Below are 6,234 nucleotides of genomic sequence, written 5' to 3'. Positions count from 1 at the left end.
GAGCTGATAATACCTTATGTATAATCAGATTAGACGTCAGTCAAATCAGCATCAAAGGAGACGTTTTTGGTTTAAATTCTTCTGCAGTTTCTCTGTATTGGACCACTTTAACCAAATTATTCCTTCATTGAATGACAGGACGCATGATTCATTCAGCGTTCTCCATCTCTGCTAATGCCACAAACATATTTCTACTTTTTTCAAAAGCAACAATTATCTTAATACACGTGTGTCTCTGTACCTGTGCTTGCAGAGAGCGCTGTGGGGTGATAAAGATCCGCCAGTCGGGGGTTCAGAAGCACTGGAGAGAGCGGGAGACTGTTTTCCAGAATGGACCTGCAGGCCTGCGGAGGCTGACAAGGAAGCGATACATAGATTTTGGTAATGAACACACAAAGTTATACAGCAAGTGGCTCAAACAGTAAAGCCAGCATGAGTCAGAGCTCCGTGATTATGTGGTTTTTGAAGTAGCTAATGACCGTTAGCAGCTATGAGTTTTTAGCAGCTACTTTTGTTTGAATGGATTTGTCAGATGGTTTGCAGTGGAACAAATTTATGTCAAAATCAAGCAAAGCAGAGCTCTTTGTGAAAGCACCATGCAAGTTTACAGCGTTTGTGTTTAATAACGACATAAACTGACAATTTTTTGACGGTCGTGAACTCAATTGTTAACATACTTGCACATGCACTATGCGTATTATCACAAGATTTCACCAACAAGATTTCGCCAATAGAACCTCTGAATTTTCCTGTGAACATGGCGAGACTCGAGGAGTTTATTATATTTTTAATTCTGAAAGCACCGTAGAAAAACCAACAATAGCGTCATCGTAGATAGTATGTAAGGCGTCTAAACTCAACATGGAATTTGACTTTGATTTCTTGTGTTTGACAATGATTTTTTTTTGTCTTGCAGACGAGGCAGGCCCGGGCCCCGTCAAGAGCAAGTACGATGCACTGGACTTTGACACTCTGCTGAAGGAGGCCCAGAAGTCCCTGCACCGCTGACAGCACGGCACCCCAGACTGGCCAGCCTTAGTAAACTGCAGCAACACCCCTCCGACTACACGGCTCTGCCCTCAGACAGGCCTCTTAGTACCTCCATGCAAGGCGACCTCGCAAAATGTTTACATTTTTACCATTGGAATAAAGTAACGATAAGGACCTTGTTGTTTTTTAAGTTTCTTTCACCGGAGGATACTGCTTAAAAACGAGGAAGCCACGGGGAGTCCAGAGGAGTTTAAAGACTATGGAGGAAACAGGACTTTTAACAGCAATGGTACAACGATAATGACACAGCTGTCTGCTGAACAACAATAACAAAACCGTCTGCGTTGGTGACATCATCGCCCTGCTGGGACGAGCGGGCGTGAGAGACCTCTGTAGCAAATCCTTGCTATTCCTGCGTTGCGTTGGTCGTCGTGGTGTGTGTTTCTGCGTGTGCGTGTTCTATGTTCTGTTTGTTTTGTAAAAAAAAAAGAAAAAATCTCCCTCTTTCCGGTTACGGGTGGTGAACCTGCAAGCTGCGTTCACCATGAAGTTGTGCGGTTGTATAACAAGATCAAAAACAAAAACAACAACAACAACAAAAAAAACCCTGCTTTGTTTTAGCGAAAAATTGTGGATGTTATAAATTTTAAAATCTGTTGTGTGTGTGTAATGGACAAAGAATATATATATAAAAAAAAACATTTAACGTAATCATTTGATGACTGATAAAGTTTACAAATCTAAAATGAAGAAGAAAAAATCATGTTTTTTTCTTTTTTGTAATTGTAGTGCTTCCTTGATTTGATCTATGCACTGTAAGGAGGTAAATGTCTCCGCTGTCCTCCACTTTGTCCCCCTTTGTCTCTAATCTCTAACTCTGCCATGCTGACTATTTTGGCCTCTGCTACTGGCTGCTGCAGGCTCTGTTTAACAGGCGTTTTATACATTAAGACCCTGACTAGGTCCTGGGGAAAAGATTTACCTTAAAATGTTCCCATTCGACGCATACTTAGGTATTTAATGGAAAAGCCCTTATCCTAAAAACAAGACGCCCATTGACGTCTGCGATATTTGTCAAAATTCCTAAAATGTGAGTGTATTATATAAAGCACTTTAAAGTGTGAATAAATGTCAAAACATATTTACTGCCAGGGTTAAAGCAATCCCAGGAGTGGGCTTAAAGTTAGAAATAAGGGGCCTAAAACTGGAAATACAGGGCTTAAAGTTTAAAAAAAGGGGCCTAAAGTTGGAAATAAGAGGCCTAAAGTAAGAAAAAAGGTGCTTAAAACTAGAGATATGCTGCCTACAGCGAGAAATAAGGACCCAAGAATTTGAAAAATGGGACATAAAATTAGAAATATAGGACCTAAAGTTAGAAATGGGGGATTTAAAATTAATTAGTTATTTAGAAATACGGCACCTTAGGGTATAAATAATTGGCCAGGAGTTAAAAATATGAGGCCTTAAGGGAGAAAGAAGGGCCCTAAATTTGGAAATGGGTCAAAAGTTGGCAATAAGGGGCCTAAAATTAAAAATTTGAGGCCTAAAATAAACATTAGGGGCCTTAAGTTGGAAATAAAGAGGCTTTAAGTTGGAAATAGAGGTGTAAATTTCAAAATAAGGGGACTTAAGTTAGAAAAAGGTTAGGATTTAAAACAAAATCAGCTCTTGGTTATTCTGATGGATTTTAACACGTCTAATTGGTTGTTCCCGGGGATTTTTTTCCACATCTAGAGGGGTCTTGATGTATATTTGTTATGGTCCCACTGAACATGTGTCCAATCAGGCTGCGGCCTAATGACACCCCCGAATGCCACAGCCAATGCAACACTTACTGTTTACATTTAGATTGCAGCAAGCAGGACTAAAATGGGGAAATAAAGATGGTAGCCATAGACGCATTTGTACCGTACTGAGTTCACGGCCGAGCTCGGTATGAACTCATCACATCCGCACTTTGTCCAGATCGTTCCGGTCCAGAAGTCCATCAGTCATTACAGGGCAAAGTACTGTAAACGGGATTTCGATTGTCCAGGAATCCTTTTTTTCCCTCTTGGTGACAGTAGTGCTTTAGTTGGGTTATTTTGACATTTGGTCACGAAGGACAAAGAACAAAACCAATCTGCTCCCCGTAATCCGTCCGCGGAGCATTTCCAGAAGTAGACGAATCTGTTGGTTCAGATGGAATGTATTCAAGAATCTGAATGTAATCATCGAGTTTTCCCCGTTCCTGCTTGCCCAAAGATTGTGGAGTGGGGTTTTTTTTTGGTGCTTTAAGGGTAGAGTTGCTTAGTCGTCCGGTTGACTGCATGTGACGAATTCTGGCTTGAAGTGCAGTCTGGGTATAGCGCCTGTTTTACATTCCTCACGCAGCCAGTAGCACCCGCCGCGAAAAAAGGGAGAGAGCCTCCAAACCTGCCAATCTGGCGGCACCAAACCTTCACAGCCAGGGGACGAGCGAGGGATGGGCTTGAAAGTAACGAAAAGAGCAATCGGCCGAGATCGGATTTCTCTGCCGGGAGGTACTGTATCAGCTGAGCATCTCTACCTCACATCCATCCATCCCGGCTCCCCCTGTGTTTTCTTTCCTCGTTCGACTGGATGCTCTCCCCCCACACGTCCACTTTTGTAAGTCTCACTCTTCTGTTGTTTTGTCGGAAATGTTTTGTGTGAGGGTTTCCCCAGCGGAGGGGTGGTTCTGGGTAGTTGGGGGTTTGATTTTTTTATACTATGACTCCTCCTCCTCCGTGTGAGGGGTGTGATCTCTCTCTTTCCTCTAACTCTTTCTCCTTCGCTTGCCTCATAACGGTTTTTAGCGTGTCCGTTTCTTGGAGTCTCGACCGTGTGTCCTTGTGTAACTGAGTGTTTTGTCTTTGTCTCGTGTTTGAGTCGGACACTGCTGACGCTTGCAGGTCGGTGAGGACGGGTCGGGAGGAGTCGAACGGTGGCTCAGTGGTCGGTCGGTCCTTAAGCGCGCTCGGAGGGGAAGATCCTCCTCATGTTCTTGTTTTCTTCGGGGACCGTCCTCCTGATTCTCCTGTTCTTCCTCTCCTGGCCCGAGAATTTTCAATTCGCAGCCCGACTCTCTCTCTCTCTCTCTCTCTCTCGAAACTCTATCGCTTTCCGTCTCTCGTGGGTTCAAGACCTCGTTTCCAGGTCTTCTCCAAACCCAGTCAAACTCCCCGCTTTTTAACAGATAATCCCTTTTCCCTCCCCGTCCTCTTCCTCGTCCTCTCTATCTAATCAACTCCTTGGTAACACACACAAAAAATTGAATGTTTACATCACTCGATTCTCCTTTGACTTTATTAGGAACGCACACTAAGTACAAAGGCGCCTTATTCAGTGTTTAAAAAACAACAGAAAAACAGCAAGTGAAGTAGAGTCCTAGCGTTACCTTCTCCAGGCTCACTGATGTCCAAAACTAACAAAAACAATTTAGTGCTATACATACTGATTAAGAAACACGGTGTCGACTTTCAAAAAATAATTTAAAAAAAGGATAAAAATGATATTTTAACAACTAATCGCAAACAACTGAATGAGTATTTGTGCTTAGTATGTATACTACTAAAAAGTGAGAGAATGTGCTGGTTTACATATTAAAAAAAAGAAAATATAATATATGAATATAAAAATGTGTATATAGCACTATGCCTCGTTGTAAACATAAAATGTATTGTGTGTTTTTTTGGTTTTGTTTTAAAAGTGGCGGGTCATAGTTGATTGCTAATCAGGAGATGGTCAGGTCGGTTTATTTCCAATGAGTTAATGTTTGTTCAGTGCAGGGAGGAAACGAAGGGAAAATTTAAATAAATTCACACAAAGTCTAACACTGTTTTGAAAGAAAAACAAAAAAGTATCCCTTTAGACCATCACACTAGAAGGTTCTATTTCTTTGCTGTTTATGAAATAACTAAATATTTTCTAATGTTTTTTTTCTGTTTTCTTAAGAAGCAATTTGAAATGCAATACATAATAATCTTATCTTTAAGACAGCCTTTCCGAAAAAAAAAAAACAAAAAACCTGAAGTAATAATGTAACGTGTATGGTTGGTTGTTAATCTACGACACGGGCAATCTTTGAGCTGCAGATTCAATAGGCTGCTGTACTGTATGTAGACTGCTGTTAAATACAAAAAAATCACAAAAACAGAAACTCGGGTGGAATGTGGTTAGTTGTAAACACATATACAAAACGAATCGTACTAATATAATCTTGCACAAATAACGTCCCAAGTAGTGAAATATCTTCACAAAGTTTTCTTCTCGTTGAAAGGAAGCCGTTGTAACTATGTTATCACCGCGTTTCGATGGTGCACGGGTTTGTTCAAATCTGAGTTGCATTCAACACTCACTTGTATCACAGAAACAGCCAATAAGTAAACATGTATGACTCTGGTAAAGGAATGTGGGCGGGATGAAAAGGAGAGGAAAAAAAGCAAGTCGTCGCTAGTTTGACCCAGTTCGAGTTTCACGCTAGTTGATACAGAAGGCGGACGCTGTAGAAATCCCAGTTTCACTGCTCAACCTCAACTTCATCCAAAAACGAAGCATTTGGATTAATTTAATAAATTACAGTTTGGATAATGGGAGGTGTTTGTGTTTGCATCTTGAGCTGTACCAAAGCAGGATAAATGCTAAATACGTGATCTAAAATTCAGATTATTTGAGTGAATCTTGAAACTGAGCGTGTTTTGGGATTCCTACAGTGGCTGCCGCTGTGCCTGTGAGGGCGCCTCCACTGTTCTTGAGGTGAATTACATCGAAACGACCCCATTTTTCATCATGGCAAGCCTTAAAAATCAATCGGGGGGAAAACAAAGCTACCACTAGCTTTTATTATTACTGTTTCAACTCCTTTCCAATCCAATGTGGTTTATTATTAAATAATTACTGACGTAATTAAAACTTTTTTCAATAGCCATATTACAAAAAGTATATACATATATATGAATATATATTTGTGTGTTTGTGTAGATATCTAGATGATTATATACTTTCTTATAGAAAACTTTGATGTTGACCATTCTCCTCAGTGTTTTGAGAACACGTTGACACATTTCAACATAATAATACCGCTGTCCGCTCGGTCTAGGTCCTAGGTTGATGGACAACGAATTAAAAAAATTAAAAAAAGAATAAAAAAATTAACTAAAAAAAAAAAAAAATCCTCGTCAGAATGCAATACCTTTCTTCCATTCTTCATTTCAGAAAAATGGAAAATGGCAAGAAAACTGTAAA

This window comes from Plectropomus leopardus, chromosome 9 (genome assembly GCF_008729295.1).
Source record: "Plectropomus leopardus isolate mb chromosome 9, YSFRI_Pleo_2.0, whole genome shotgun sequence".
Classification (NCBI taxonomy): Eukaryota; Metazoa; Chordata; class Actinopteri; order Perciformes; family Serranidae; genus Plectropomus; species Plectropomus leopardus.
This window is presented reverse-complemented; position numbering follows the sequence as displayed.